The sequence below is a fragment of the Rattus norvegicus genome, chromosome 3 (assembly GCF_036323735.1).
Source record: "Rattus norvegicus strain BN/NHsdMcwi chromosome 3, GRCr8, whole genome shotgun sequence".
Lineage (NCBI taxonomy): Eukaryota > Metazoa > Chordata > Mammalia > Rodentia > Muridae > Rattus > Rattus norvegicus.
In genome coordinates, this window is record NC_086021.1 from 169,610,780 (window position 1) to 169,627,270 (window position 16,491).

The 16,491-nt window shown below is 46.6% G+C and overlaps 1 long non-coding RNA gene across 2 annotated transcripts; it reads right to left on the bottom strand.

Moving 5' to 3' along the window:
* Nucleotides 1-6,658: 6,658 nt before the first annotated feature.
* Nucleotides 6,659-13,083, bottom strand: LOC102550898 (uncharacterized). 2 transcript variants are annotated; one of them, XR_010065015.1, is made up of 3 exons: nucleotides 10,646-13,083; nucleotides 7,405-7,551; nucleotides 6,659-6,886 (listed from the first exon to the last, which is right to left on the bottom strand). It is a non-coding gene; the product is annotated as an uncharacterized LOC102550898 (long non-coding RNA). The 2 variants fall into 2 exon arrangements; XR_352787.5 differs by having other exon boundaries at nucleotides 10,503-13,078.
* Between the last annotated feature and the right edge of the window lie 3,408 nt (nucleotides 13,084-16,491).

Below are 16,491 nucleotides of genomic sequence, written 5' to 3' on the forward strand. Positions count from 1 at the left end.
TGGTGACCTGGTGCTGATCCAACACCAAGACTCACCGTGGTGGGTGTTTTTACCCGGCAACCAAAGATGGTCACCAGGCTCACGATGCCAACGGTTACCAGTCTAGTTCCAGACTGTGGCCTTGAAAGGAAGCTCGAAAACAACTGTCATTGTAAGTAGCTCTGGATTTCTATTGCCAAGACAAATTTTGTATCGTTAAGAGAAGAAAAATCCACTCTGTTGCATGTTCTCCATACCACATGCATTCGGGATCTCAATTCTTAGGCAAAATAAATGCAAAAGGGGGAAACTCATAAACTCTGGCCCAAAGTGAGAATCGCCTCATTATTATTAGTGAATAATCACTTTCGCATTAATGAATTAACTTTAAAATATCAGGCTTAACTACTAATTAACCTCCAGTCGGTGCTTTAAATAAATTTTATTATACTTACTTTCCGAAGTAAAAATATCATTAATAACGTATGTTCAATGTTATATATCTTTCATATGCTATAATTAATAGGAAGTATTTTATAATTCCCCCATGCTTGCTGTTTTTAATGCAATGGTTGAGGAGGAGGCTGGGGTAGGAGAGGAGCAAGCATCTGGTCATGAGTGTCCAGCCATGGTATGGTGAGCTGGTGTGCACAGTAACTCCCCTACCAAACCAGGGGTAGGGCTCACAGAATACCTGTGTCCATTTCTCCAAGTCCCAACTGGGCATAGGGAAATAGACAGGGCCCCAAATTCAGATCAAACGGAACAAGGCCTTAGGCTCACATCTCAGCACCAAGAGACCTAAGCGATCTACTCCTCTTTTCTTTTTTCCTCCAGAACCTTCTTCCAAGGATTTCGGAGAAGCTCTCCCACACAGTCCCTCATCCTGGCAACTTCATCCCTGAGATCTGCAGAGAGACAGGCGTCACTCTGAACTGTTGCCAAGGGCGGAGAGTACAAGACACACTTCCCTTACTGAATCCCCACAGTGTTCCTGTGGTAGATACGGCAGGGATTGGCCACACCCGCCTGCTCTCCTACGCTTCCTAGCTTCCCTTGAAATGGGCTTATGTTCACTCAACAACAGGGTTGTGTGGTCAGTGGCCTAGGTGGAAGCAGAGGGGTACAACATCCGGGCCTGACCTGGAATGTATCATAGGCACTTAGAAAACATTTACATGTAAAGGAACAACCGGTAAATACCTGAGGCTTGGTGGGCCACGTGGGCTTCATCACAAGAGCTCAAGGCTGCCGTGTGAGAGTGCGAGCTGTCCTGAGTAATGAGGAAGCAAACAGATATGCCTGTGTACCAAAAAAAAAAAAAAAAAAAGCCTTACTTACCAAACTAACTGGAGGCTGGCTGGCGTGTGAGTGCACTTTGCAAACCTCTGTCTCTAAAACATCCTATTAAAAATTTCAGGCGTGGTGATTTCAGATGCTCTAGCAGAGGAGTCCAAGACAGTCTTATGGAAGACAGGAGCGGGCTGGCTCCAGTGAGTCCGGTGGGCAAAGGCTTGCCTAACCCACGCTGTCCTTGGGTGGGAGCGAGAGTTTGAGATTTGGAGATCGTTACAGCGTCTCCTAGCGCTTCGTTTACTACTTCCGGCAGCTTTTGAAAATGAAGGTCGGAGACGGGCAGGGCCCAAGCTGTGTACAAGGCAAGAAATAGTAAGGCCAGAGTTCAGGATGACTGACAACCCTCCTGAGCAGAGACTTCCGTGTTTAACCCTGTGTTCACATCCTCCGCAAACAAACACCGTCAGGTCGGTCAACCGCAACTGGAATACAAGTTTCTGAAGCCCATTCTTGCAACCCTGCTCAGACTGCTTCCTGGGGAGACCCAGATTAGCTCCATCTGATCCCCAACATGGCATCCTGACACCCTGCTTTAGCCCCTGGGGTGTGGCTTAAGAGGCAAGCTTCCTCCAAGGACTCAGCCCTCCTCCCAAAGGTACTGCATCAGGTATGAATGGTTTGGGTGATTTATTTAGAGGTCAGGTGGGGTGGTTCCGCCTGCAGTGCCATGCCACGTGTATAGAGGTCGGAGGGTAAATCTGTGAAGTTGGTTCTCTCCCTCCACCTCGGCGTGGTTTCAAACTCAGTTCTCCGGGCTTATGTGACAAGTACTTTTACCCACAAAGCCATCTTGCCGGCCTCTTAGACGTGGATCTTATACATAAACCAGCTTCAGTGTAGAAATCAGCCCTGACATCTATAAAATGGCACTAAATCCTGCTTTTATGAGCCCTGGCTACCTTTAGCTGCCTGTTTTATCACAATGGCTGGACGTGTACTTGAAGGGAGTTAATAACCCAGCAGTGCTGGAACCTGCCTTCCTCGGGACGGAGGAAAGGAGCCCCAAGCCATACACACAATTCTACCAGTTCAACCCCTCAGCTCACCACCCGTTCCTGGGATGTGCCAGTGCCCCCGCTCAAGTGAAGTATTCACTGGTTGTCTCAGAGAGGCTGTTCTTTGACCCTAAACCCAAAGGTTAAAAGAAACTGGTTGGGCCAGAAATGAAGGGAGGGTGTCCCAGAGAGGGGACACAACATCTCAGATGAGATGTGGGGACACAGGTCCCTAGATGCTCTGGGCTAGCTAACCTGGCCTACATTGAGAACTTCCAGGCAAATGAGAGACCTCTCTCAAGCAAAAGGTGGGTGGTGCCTGAGGGCTGATGACACGTGAGATTATCCTCTGACCTCCAGACGTGTGCTACGTGCACACATATTCACGCGTGCTTAACACGCACAAAGAAAAAAAATTAAGCAAGCATCTTTTTTTTTTTTTTTGGTTCTTTTTTTCGGAGCTGGGGACCGAACCCAGAGCCTTGCGCTTGCACTTCCTAGGTAAGCGCTCTACCACTGAGCTAAATCCCTAGCCCCTTAAGCAAGCATCTTAAAGAGGAAGTCGTCCAGCCCCTGCATCACTCTGTCTTGCTGCCTTGAGAGGGGATCTCTTCCTCTTGACACACATGCTCCTGACTCAGTGCCACGGGGTCCTCACCAGAGCAGAGAGGATGCCCTCACCGACCTGTCAATCTCCAGTACTGAGAACTACGCAAACCCCTTTTCCTTTTAAAGTCACCCTGCCCCCAGTGACAGCAACAAAAAGCAGCTAATGTAGACGCTGAAGCTGGGCAGAGAGGAGGAGTAATGAGGCAGGAAAGAACCACAGGTGCTAAGAGGACCAGCATGTCACAGAGTCGAGGAGCATCTGATGTTACAGAGGAACTAAAAAGGCAAAACTTGGAGTCCCTGGGCTCTGGTGACATTAATGTCACAACTACTCATGTATAAATCAACTATGGGAAAGGGCAGAGAAATATACAAACCACACAGTAGCCAGAGGAGCCCGGAAGAAAGGATCTAGGGAAGTTCTTGACCTGGGAGTCAAGGGGACTTCTAAGGGGAGAGCACACTTGAGTTCAACGAATGGGAGTTATTAGACTGATGTGGAGACCAAAGAAACACCACAGAAAAAAGTGTTGGAATTGATCCATATAAGAGAATCTCTTGGGGTTGGGGATTTAGCTCAGTGGTAGAGCGCTTGCCTAGAAAGCACAAGGCCCTGGATTCGGTCCCCAGCTCCGAAAAAAAGAAAAAAGAGAAGAAGAAGAAAAAAAAAGAGAGTCTCTTGCTCGAGGAGAGCTGAAGACATGAACCCGAGGTAAGAAGGCAGAGGGTAAGGCGTCAAACTTCCAGCCCATGTAGGAGTTTCAGTTGAATCCAAGGCAAAGAAAAATGTGGACGGAGACAACATCTCTTTGCCCTTTAGAGCAACAGTCTCTAACACTAACTTTGCTTACTCGGACACTAACCATCTCCCACAGGTCTCAAATCCTATCCTTTCAAGTTAAAATTAATAGGATGCACCTCTCCTGTTCTTATAACCCAAGACTCCAGTAGCTACATAAGACTGGGGATGTCATTAAGTCAGTCCAGCGCTTGCCTGGCATGCAGGATGGCTGGTTTGCATCTCCTGCACTTTGTAAGTCAGGTGTGGTGGCGCACACTGTAATCCTAGCACTAAGGAGGTAGAGGAAAGAGGTCCATCCTCAGCTACCTAGTAAGTTTGAAGCCAACCTGGGCTAAATGAGACTGTCTCGAAACCCAAAATCAAGAATCTCAAACAAACAGAGTTGGTGCATTTGAGAGAACAGCTTGCTTGACACGAATGAACGTCCCGAGTAGGTTCTGACTTGGGGAGCTGTCATTCAGCTTAAGGTTTTGGGCAAAGGGCTAAAAGACCCTCGGGGTCAAGCTAAGCCACCAGCATGTGTGGGAGGCTTGTTTCCAATTCTCTGGTGAGGGTGAGACTGGAGGACTCCGTTGTGGCCCAGGGGAAGGGCTGACATTTGGTGAGATGTCTGTATTTAACTCCCACTGCTTGACATCTGTTTCCAATTAATTTGCCTGTGTTAAGAACGATGCTACCCCGAGCACTTGATCCCAACTCAGTTCTCCAGAGAGAGGAAGCCACAGAGGGGTAAGCTGAGCCTGGGTTTCCCCCTCCTCAGCTCCACCCCCCCAATCCCAGGGGCTCTTTTGACCTCCAGGACGACTTGGCCTGAAAGGCACCCCAACACCTGCTCCATGCCATTCTTGGCCGTCATAATTCTGCAGCATCGGGGATAAGTTAGGGGAATGAAGACAAGCCCATGTCTAAAGCCGCTGGATAAACTGAGTTTGGGAAAGAAACATGAGGTGGACAGGAGAGGCAGGAAGGCAGGAGCCAGGCCGGGCAAGAACCCAGAATTATGTCTCCTCTGTTTTGCTTGGTTGTTTGGTTAGTTGGTTTTGTTTGGCTTTTGCAGGGGTCGGGGTGGAGCACGTTCTGAGACAAGATTTCACATAGCCCAGGCTAGCTACTTTTATGTAGCCAAGGATGACCTTGAACTCCCGATCCTCCTGCTCTACCCAATAAGTGCTGAGAAGACAGGCGTGCATCGCCTCACTCGCTTTGCAAGGTGCTCGAGATAGAGCCCAGGGTCCGCTGCATGCTAGGCAGACACATTCTACCTCGCTACATCCTCGACCCTAGAAGTTCCTATTTCTACCCTAAACTGACACGTCATGATCTAGTTTAGATGTTCCCCCCTGTTCTGTATGTCTCGTTCTTGTCTTTCTCTCTGCATGTCTGTGTGTGTATGTCTGTCTGTCTGTCTCCGTCTCTGTCTCTCTGTCTCTCTCTGTCTCTCTCTGTTTCTCTCTGTCTCTCTCTGTCTCTCTCTCTCCCTCTCTCCCTCTCTCAATGTTCATAGAGAAGAGGTGGATGGGAGCACAAAGGGATCACATAAAACTGTGCTTTCAAACACAGCCAGCCCAGAAATGAAGTTAGCAAAACCGAGACACCAACCATCTTCTGCTCTTTAAATTGATTACCTTTACACTCAAATACCACTTGGTTCAGCGATTCGAGAACTTTCAGTAAGTTTAGAATGTCTTAGGGATGTGATTCCGGCTGTCGAGTTCATAAAACCTAAACACAAATCACGTGTTTGAGATGGAGATTTTGCAACCCCATTGAAATAGGAAGTAAGTGTAAAATGTGTGCTGGAATTTGAAGACTTGTACACTACATATACATCATATACACACACATACATACACACAACCTAAAACACACATACACATATCACCTACACATTCATTACATACACACACACACACATATCACATGCACATACATGCACATATACACATATCACATGCACACACATACACATATACACATATCACATGCACTCACATACATACAAACATACACATATCACATACACACAACCTAAAACACACATACACATATCACATATGTTACATACATACACACATCTTTAAGAGAATGTAAAGTATCTCAATGGTGTTTTATGCTGATTATGTTACTATGACAATAGTTTGAATGTATGAGTTGAATAAACAGAGTATTAAAAAATGTGGGGCTGGGGAGACGCCTCGGTCAATCAGTTGCTGCCTCCCAAGCACTGAGGTCCTGTGGTTGAGATGAAAGCCAGGCTTCGTGACATGGACTTGGAATCCTAGTGTGAGAAGCAGAGACAGGCAGCTCTCCAGGACTCAATGGTCAGCCAACCTAGCCTGCTTGGTGATTTCCAGGCCAGTGAGTGGACAGCACCTGACAACATCCTAGGTGAGCGGACACTAGAGAATGTCCTCTAACCTCTCTGCATATGTGCACACTTACACCCCATACCACATGCATACATGTGTATATCATATACACACATCTCATACATACATACATACATTCACATATCACACTTCACACAAACATATACATACCACCTAGACACACACAATATACATACATATTACCTATGCACATATACACACATATCACACACACACCTACATACATACTACACACATACACACTATATATATATATATCACCATGACATGTATATACATATATACACATATATATACCTACATATGTGTACCACCACATATGCATTACATACACACACATGCACACACACGCAGAAACTATACACACACAACAAACACACATATACCACCACAAACATGAAACCTACACACCACACACATGCATACTACACACCCGCCCCACATACACACACTATACTACACACATATGTATAAATATTACATGCACACACATACATACACATCACACTACATATACAAAGGCAATGTAAAGTCACCTATTTTGTTTTACTTGCTCAGTGCAATACCAAGAAAATGTTAACATTCTCACAGCTGGGCTGTGTTGTATTTCCACAAGACAGCGTGATGGGAAGAACGGTGCTGCTTCAACAGGGTAGCAGTGGTCCATATGAAGGCAGCAGATGACGTACATGAGGCAAGTTCTGGAGATGCTTAGAGGTGGCCTTTGCAGGCCCTGCTGAGGGACTGTGGGGAATCTGTGAAGAGAAGGGAACTGAATCTGTGAAGAGAAGAGTCTGGGTTTCAGCTGTTTCTGGCTTAGCCCTTGGAATACATGCTGATGTCATGTCCATGAAAAGGAAAACTTGAGGAAAGGAAACTTTGGCAGAGGTCTAGGCTCCTTTAGGATGGACCAAATTCAAGACGCCTGCAAGATGCCTGGCAGGCAGTTGGATGTGCCGGGCTCATATGCAAAAACAAAGTCGATGGCAGAGATCTCCAGGAAGCAAGCACTTGAAAAGTAAGAACTGTCCTCTGGGTAAGCACCTCATGACGGATGGACGGTCATACTAATGCCATCTCTGCTCGCTCAGTCAGAGCAAAACCTGAATAAGTAAACAGTCCCTCCACCACAAAGTGTGATCAGCTCCCCCTCCTCCTCTTCCTCCTCCTCCTGCTGCTCCTCCTCCTCCTGCTGCTGCTGCTGCTGCTCCTCCTCCTCCTCTCCCTTCTCCTCCTCCTCCAGAAGAGACCTTTACTTGGTTCTCCCACTTACCCACATCTCTCTGAGCCAGGCACTGTGGCAAAGGTACCAGGAGCAGGCAGGCTCCACAACGAGCCGTGGGTCAGAATGTTTGCTCAGACGCCTCCTGGTATCATTTATCTTGAGGGATGTCAACTCGAAAAATGTTAGTTCATGTCACTGTCAGGGTAAATGCCAAAAATTAGCTTTCTTTCATCAGAAAATGGAATAATTAACTTTGCAACTGTTTCCAAAACTGCTAATTAATGCATTTTAGTCACTTGATCTGTCAGGCTGCATGGCTAGCTGAGCCTGCAGCCTCGGCCCCTAGAGGATTCCAGTCCTCCCCTTCTCAGTACTGGCAGAACGTGGGAGAGTTTCAAGTAAGCACACTGGGAGAGCAGGCCCCAAGAAACCACCACTGGATTGGAACCTCATAATCAGTCTTCTTTTCCTGTCCCTTGTCCCAGGGACTCTCACATCTGTGGCTCTCAAGCTAGTCTACCTGTCCCCAAACATGAAAGACAGATTAGATTCCAGCCTGTCACTCCCCCAAGATGGTAGGTGCCTAGAGACGTCTTGGGAGGAAATTGATGCCTAGCATGACACTTGCCTCTTGCAACCTCGGTTTTCCCATCTGTAATATGGGTACTTGCGCCTGGCGAGAAGGCTCAGCAGTTAAGAGAACGTGCTGCTTTTCCAGAAGACTCATTCCCTTGACCCATAATGGGCAGGTCACAATCTCCAAGATTTCTCTATCCATGGATGAGGCATCAGCATGAATTCAAAGGGCCCAATCCAAAACTGGAGCCCAGACTTTCCATGAGTTCCTATTTCTTCACGAATTTCCCACAATCCCTCAGCAAGGCTTGCCAAGGCCACCTCCAAAGTAAATTGTAAACTCTAGCTCCAGGGGCTCCAATACTCTCTTTTGGCCTCCACAATCACCCACATGAGCACACGCACGCACATACACACACACACACACACACACACACACACACACACACACAAATAAATAAATAATTTTACAAAAACAAAGAATTACAATGTACAGTTTGTGGTGGAGCTACAAGCCAAGTTTTCCAAAACTTACAGGAGACCCCCTCAAGCCCTGGGTGTAGCTTTAGCAAGCCCTCAGCCAGCATGATACTATCCTTCTTTATATCCTGCCTCCTTTGTCTATACCACCCCAGGCCCAGCTCAGGCTCCTTCTCAGCTGCATAGTCACATCTGCCCTGAGAACCAGCTTTGAATCTGTTGCAATTACCAGAAAAATGTTTGCACCGTGCAAAACTAAACAAACATAAGATTTGAATATTGGTCCCCATTATAATGCCACCATACTGAGATTTTTACGTGCAAGTTCTTTTCCTAGTGACCTTCCCAGGGCTTTCAGTTGTAGGTGGAATGGACTTCCACTCCCACTAATGGGTGTGGTGTGTGTGTGTGTGTGTGTGTGTGTGTGTCCCCTTCATGTCCTTCAGCTCCCTTGTCAAACTCCCTTAGCTTCACTTCTCTTGAGAGCAGTCCCCTGGTAACATTGTCACAACAGTCCCCCCAGGAATGGAAACAAATGGTTGTTGTCTTAGGCCACTGAGTTTTGAGGTGTTCTGTTACATGCATTATGAGCTGATACAATTAGAATACATAAAACCTGGAATAGTATCCAGCCATTAAAAATGGCAGAAGCTCGATATATTGACTCTACAACATGCCAACAAAGCAATTTTGTTGGAAAAAAAAGATTTGGTCACCAAAACCCATGTTTAGCAACTTCCTTTCGGTAGAAGCCTACAGATCCCTTCTCCCATTGGGATTTTCCACCATAGAGAAATGGCTGGCTAACCCTTAAGGATTTCACAGTGTTTGGGCCGCTGTGCTAAGATCTCCTAAGTATTAAGACTAAGACTACTGTATGCAGTAACTCTCTCTCTCTCTCTCTCTCTCTCTCTCTCTCTCTCTCTCTGTGTGTGTGTGTGTGTGTGTGTGTGTGTGTGTGTGTGTGTGTGTGTGTGTGTGTGTATGTGTGTGTAAGGGGAGTAGATTTTTACTTTGCTTTCGGTTGCAGAAGTTTCTGTCCATCATGGCAGGAAGGTTAGAATGGATCAGCCTGAATCATGGCAGACAAGACATGGAGGGATGAAGGCAAATATAGTCCCCTGGGAACTATTTCCCCTGCTGAGGGCCGCCGTCAGCAATTCCACCACCTCCCAAAACAGTGCCACCAGTGGGAACCAAGTGGCCTGTGAATTCCTCTATGTGGACACGATGCTATTGGAAGAGTCCAACATGGGCTGGAGAGATGGCTCAGTGGTTAAGAGCACTGACTGCTCTTCCAGAGGTCCTGAGTTCAAATCCCAGCAACCACGTGGTGGCTCACAACCATCTGTAATGGAATCCAATGCCTTCCTCTTCTGGCATGTCTGAAGACCAAAACAGTGTGCTCATATACATTAAACAAATAAAAAAGTTTTTAAAAAGGAAAAAGAAAGCGAAAATAGCGTGGTCAAACTTCTTCTCACTCAGTAAATTGAGCTCAAAGGAGACCAAGTTTGAGTTTCTTGTCCAAAAAAAAAAAAACTAGGCCTAGAAGTCTGGCTTCATTTTTCCATATTCTATCAGTGAAATGGTTACAGGCCATATTTGAAGAAACACAGGACTCCCCCTTTTAATGAAAGGGATGTTAAACAATTTACAACCACCTCTAAGTTTTTGGAGCAGGACAGATGAGTTCAGCACAGGCAAGATTCGCCCAGCCTAGAAACAGATGAAACCCGGGGGACAGCTGTTAACTATGGCGGTTATTTTGTGTTGTTCTAAGTAACTTCTTAGTTTCAGGATAATTTGTTCTGCAGCAATAGATTACAAATCCATATACTTTTTTCCCCCAAAGCTGTCCCTCTGTCCCTGACTAGGACATAACACTGAGTGGGAATACGTCAAGGGCTGAGTCTGTGATGTATTTCATGATGATAGAGAAGCCTACTGTAAAACAAGCCTGCCTCTTGTATTCCTTTAACAAACATTTTTTTAAGTTCCTTCCCTTTAAGCAAAATTCTGAGGCTGAAAGAGAAGTAAAAAGTAAAAACAGCCAGGGTTCCCCAAATTACAGGCGTCTCTAAGAATACCTCTCTTCCTGGTCCTGTCCTGGAAGGTTTGCCCCAAGGCAGATACTGCCAGATGACATGGGTTTGTGACCTTTGACTATTCACAGCGTCTGTCCCAAAGCCATCCTGCATCCTATTCCTCATTCTTCTCCCTGGCTTCTTACCCCTGGGTTCATTTCCTGTTCTCAACTTTCTTCAGCCCCAAAGTCTTAGACCTAACTTTCCCTCATAAGCTGTGCTCCCCTTAACGCCCAAGTTTCACACCCAACTCGGGTGTTAATTGGGCCATTCCTACTCATCAACTCGAAAAGCCGGGACCGGAAGTCCATGTTGCAAACCCGGAAGTTATTCTGACTCTTTCCTCCTTCCACAGGCCCTTTCCTCCTCAGCTGATCTTTGAGAATCATCCCAGGCCGGGGAGCCATTGTCCCCAGCCAGCGAGGCGCATCTCAGACGCACCATCTCCTCGGGCTCTTTTCCTGCTCTGTCTGGATTGGGCTCATTTACTAAAAATTAGTTGGGAATGAAAAAAGCCCCTAGTTTATTAGCGTGCTATTATTCCCTCCCGCCATCCCCCTGCAGCATGATGGATTGCCTGGTGAGGGGACGCAGCCCCAGCCGGGGAGCGAGCTAGCTCTGCTCGGTCCCCAGCGCAGACAGATGGGGAGGCCGAGTCCTGACCATGATTGATTAGCTCCGCAAAGCCTGTTGAGCGGAGTTCCATCAAGATTGATGCTTTCTCCTCATAACAGCATTTCCAAAAAGTTTCTATTACATTTTGATTATGTTTATAGAATCTCGCTGGTCCGGGGGAAGATGCAATCTCGTTCCTTCCCAGTGTGTGTCTGCGTGGGCCGCCACAGTGCCTCGCCTAGTCCGGCCCGCTTGGCCTCTTCACAGTGACCTTCGCTTGCTGGGCAGCAGAAGGGACCCCCGATGGCTTCCCAAGAACAAGTTAGAGGGAACTAATGTCCACTCTCCTGGTGCCTGATGTCCAGCATGGCAGCTCTGGTTTTAAAGGGCCAAAGGTCTAGAAGGTTCTATGGCCTAGGCCTGAAGATAGACGAAGATACCAAAGGAATTCCCCCCAGATCTGCAGGTGGTGAGGGAAGAAACTGCGTGGGGCTCATTTTTCTACCTGATTCCCAAGGACACGGCAAGGCCATGTCAAATGTAATAAGCATGATAAAATACATGTTTAAATATTTATATGAGTGAGTGTGTGTGTGTCCATCTTATCCCACGGGGGATTTTAGTGATACTCAGGACAAGAATGAAGAGTGAAGAATGAAGAGTGAAGAATGAATAAGGAAGAAGAATTAGGAACAGAGAAATGCAAATTAGGCAAGAATGTCAAGACCAAAAGGGGGAAAATGGATATATATGCCGCATGTAAGCTGCTACATGGTCTTTATGGCTAGACCTTTAATTTGGTCTGAGTTTCCTGACAGTCAAAGTGAAAAAGGAAATAAATCAACTGTTTTGGTTTGGTTTTTTTTTTCTTACTGTCATTAATAAGGGGGAAAAAATAAGTTCCTTGGGAGAATTTTAGATTTTTGTCTTGTTTTGTTCTGTTTGTTTTTTTTTTTCCAAGTACTAAGGGAATTCTTAGATTAGGTTTTGCTAAGGAGAGAGGTTTACATTGTTTATTTGATCTTCAGTTTGTTTATGGGGAGAGGGGGGTCATGTGCATGCCAGGGTGCACATGTAGCCATCAGAGGACAACTTTTAGAGATGCTGGACTCTCCTTCTATCACGTGGATCCCAGGGATTGAACCCATGTCACTGTGATTGCAGGCAAACGCCTTTACCCACTGAGCTCTCTCTCCAGCCTGGTAGGTTTGTTGTTGTTGCCGCTGTTGTTTTCTGAGGCTGGGCAGCAAGCCCAGGGCCCTGCACACACCTCTGTGTTGTCTCCTTCCTCGGCTATAGATTTTATTGTGATATACCTTGAAAACAAATGATGCGCTTCCCAAAACAAACAAAAATCCAAAGCTGTAATTGAGAAGAACTACTGAATTAAACAATGTTCTCAAAGTGATATTTTTGGTCACTTAGTAGAGAGACAACCTTGGGTGTCTGTCTCTTCCCAATTTACCTTTCAAGGCAGGGCCTCTCACTGAACCTGTAGTCCATTTCAGCTTGGCCGGCTAGCCAGCAAGGCCCTAGGCTCCTCCTATCCCACCTCCACTACTGCCACTCCAGTGTTGGGATTACACATGTCGCGATACCCAGCTCTGACGTGAATGCTGCCACCTGAACGCGGGCTTTCATGCTTCTACCGCTGCTTTATCCGCTGAGCCGTTTTCCCGGCTCCAAGTTTAGTTTTTTAACAAACATTCTTTGAGCTGTTTCTTTTCCGTTTTTAAACATGTGCCAGTTTGTCAGAACGAAGCCAACACCTTCTACGGCAACATCAAGAATACACAATGAAGGCTGGAGATTTGGCTCAGCAGTGAGGAGCACTGACTGCCCTTCCAAAGGACCTGGCTTTGCCTCCCAGCACCCACATGGGGGCTCACAACTGTCTGCAACTTCAGTTCCAAGGGATGTGATTTCCTCTTTTGACCTCGTCAAGCATGGAGCACAACGTGTGATCCTCATACAGGCAAGAAAAACACTCACACACATGCAATAAATACGTTTTTTTAAAGATTTTAAGACTCGCATGGTTAACAAGCATGTGAATCTTGTTCAACATCACTAATCAAACAAAACCCACCAAGAGGCATCACTTAACATCTGTTCGAACAGCTAGTATCAATACTAAAAGGGAAGCGAGAGTTGACAGGGTAGTGAAGAAACTGGGACCTTTGTTTCTGAGCTAGGAATTACATTCCTGTGATGTTAGCAGTCACGTGACTCAGAAGTTCGAATGAGAATGCCCCCACCACCCCATTGGCTCAGATGCTTGGGTGTTTGGTGGTGGTGTTGGGTGTTTTGATTTGGTTGGTTGGTTGGTTGGTTGGTTGGTTGGTTTTGTTTGAGGTTTTTTGTTTGTTTGTCTGTCTGTCTGTTTTTGGAGACAGGGTTTCTCTGTGTAGCCTTGGCTGTCTTGGAGCTCACTCTGTAACCCAGACTTGCCTTGAACGCAGAGATCTGCCTGCCGCTGCCTCTGAAGTACTATATCTTGAAAATTAGAGGTATTAGGCCAACACCACTGCCGGCCTGGCTCAGAGGTCTGAATACGTGGTGCCCAGTTGATGGTGCATTTAGAGAGGTTCAGGAGGTATATAGCCTTGTTAGAGGAAGAATATCCCTGGAGGTAGGCTTTGGGAGTTTAAAGGCTCCCACTGTTTCTCAGTTGATCTCTCTGCTTCCTATGGTTGAAGATGTGAGCAAGCCCTTAGCTTCCTGCTCCTGCCCTTAGCTTCCTGCTCCAGCCCCTAGCTTCCTGCTCCTACCCCTAGCTTCCTGCTCCTGCCCCTAGCTTCCTGCTCCTGCCCCTAGCTTCCTGCTCCTGCCCTCAGCCTCCTGCTCCTACCCCTAGCTTCCTGCTCCTGCCCCTAGCTTCCTGCTTCTGCCCTCAGCCTCCTGCTCCTACCCCTAGCTTCCTGCTCCTGCCCTCAGCTTCCTGCTCCTGCCCTCAGCCTCCTGCTCCTGCCCCTAGCTTCCTGCTCCTGCCCCTAGCTTCCTGCTCCTGCCCCTAGCTTCCTGCTCCTGCCCCTAGCTTCCTGCTCCTGCCCTCAGCTTCCTGCTCCTGCTCTCAGCTTCCTGCTCCTGCCCCTAGCTTCCTGCTCCTGCCCCTAGCTTCCTGCTCCTGCCCCTAGCTTCCTGCTCCTGCCCTCAGCTTCCTGCTCCTGCTCTCAGCTTCCTGCTCCTGCCCCTAGCTTCCTGCTCCTGCCCCTAGCTTCCTGCTCCTGCCCCTAGCTTCCTGCTCCTGCCCTCAGCCTCCTGCTCCTGCCCCTAGCTTCCTGCTCCTACCCCTAGCTTCCTGCTCCTGCCCCTAGCTTCCTTCTTCTGCCCTCAGCTTCCTGCTCCTGCCCTCAGCTTCCTGCTCCTGCCCCTAGCTTCCTGCTCCTGCCCTCAGCCTCCTGCTCCTGCCCCTAGCTTCCTGCTCCTGCCCTCAGCTTCCTGCTCCTACCCCTAGCTTCCTGCTCCTGCCCCTAGCTTCCTTCTTCTGCCCTCAGCTTCCTGCTCCTGCCCTCAGCTTCCTGCTCCTGCCCCTAGCTTCCTGCTCCTGCCCTCAGCTTCCTGCCCCTGCTCTCAGCTTCCTGCTCCTACCCTTAGCTTCCTGCTACTTTGCCATCATAGACTCTAATCCTCTGACGCCATGAATCCAAATAAACTCTTCCCATTAAGTTGCCTTTGTGACGATGTTTTATCGCAGCAACAGGAATACAACGAATGTTCTTGAAAAATATTCGAATTTCCTTCTTCGTAATTGTAAATATATGTGTGAATATGCATCTAGTCCATGTTTCACATAAAATACTGTTTCCTGGCTTTAAAGTATTAAATATTATGTGAAAAAGAAATAAATTTCTACTGGCCTCACGCTAAGATGAATGTCAAGGTTTCCTCATCCCTCATTTCATGCAGAATTTCTAGGACCATCATCCGATGTGTCCCCATCTCTCCTGTCACATGACCCCACTTAAAGGACATTGTGTTTCCCGTGGGTGATAGAAGAACGGGAAGGACAGAGCCGCCTTGATCTCATTGGTTATTAGGAACAAACCAATTGGGCTCTATCTGAGCTATCTTATTGGCCACACAAGCTCCAAAATAATACTGATTTTGCTTCTTTCAGTGAGAGTTTGACAGAGGCCTGCAGCCGGAGCTCACCAGTAGAGCAGTCATTTAGCATTCGCAATACCCCACGTTTAAACAAAACAGAGTTTGCTCAATTTAGCTTGCAACCAAAACAGTCATCTCTCAAAATCCAAGAGTAAGACTCAAAAGTTCTCAAAAAAAAAAAAAGTACAGCAAATCAAACTCAGCAGTTGGTGGCCAAGAGGTACCAACTCCATCAACCCAAGGCTGGCTTAGCACAGAAGTCAACCCGTGCAACACAGGACAGCAATCGAATGAAGAACAAAAATAAAAATCACCAAAAATGAAAAACACACAGTCATCACATCTGATGGAGGTAAAGTGTTCAGTAAGATATAATACCATTTCATTTTTTTTTAATTTTTAGCAAATCAGAAGTACAAGGGAACCGCCTCAACATAATAAAGGTTACTTCCTTTTTAAAAAATGGCCACCATCTTACCTAGAGGAAAGAGACTCAGAGCTTTTTCTCCTGCAATCAAGCGTATGTATTTACAATGAACAACCAGGGCTGGAGAGACGGCTCAGCGGTTAAGAGCACTGACTGCTCTTCCAGAGGTCCTGAGTTCAAATCCCAGCAACCACATGGTGGCTCATAGCCATCTGTAATGAGATCTGATGCTCTCTTCTGGTGTGTCTGAAGACAGCGACAGTGTACTCATATACATAAAATAAATAAATAAATCTTTACAATGAACAACCAGAAAATGAAACTAGGAAAGCAGTTCAATTTATAAAGGTAGGGAAAAAGATTATAATACCTCAGTCTAAATGAATCAAAAGATGTAGAAGACACTGAAAAGAGCAAAATGCTGTAAGACATTAAAGATGATCTAAGCAAGAGAGAAAACATTCATACAACAATATCGTCATGATGACTTTATTCTTGGTAGTGATCGGTAAAAACCAGGGCAATCCTATCAAGTTTTCATTGCCTTTTTTCATAAATAGACAACCTGATTGAAAAATGTTTATACAAATTCAAGAATATACAGGAAGCATAATAGAACCATCTGGGAACATAGCTTGGTTGATAACAGGTTTTGCCTAGCATGCAGGAAGCCTTGGGTTCAGTCCACATGAAACTGGGCTTGGTGGTGCACACCTGGAATCCCAGCCCTCAGAAAGTAGAGACAGGAGGATCAGAAATGCATGGCCATCCTTTACATAGTAAGTTCAAAGCCAGCCTGGGATACATGACACTTTGTCTCAAAAAAAAAAAAAGGAGAAAGAA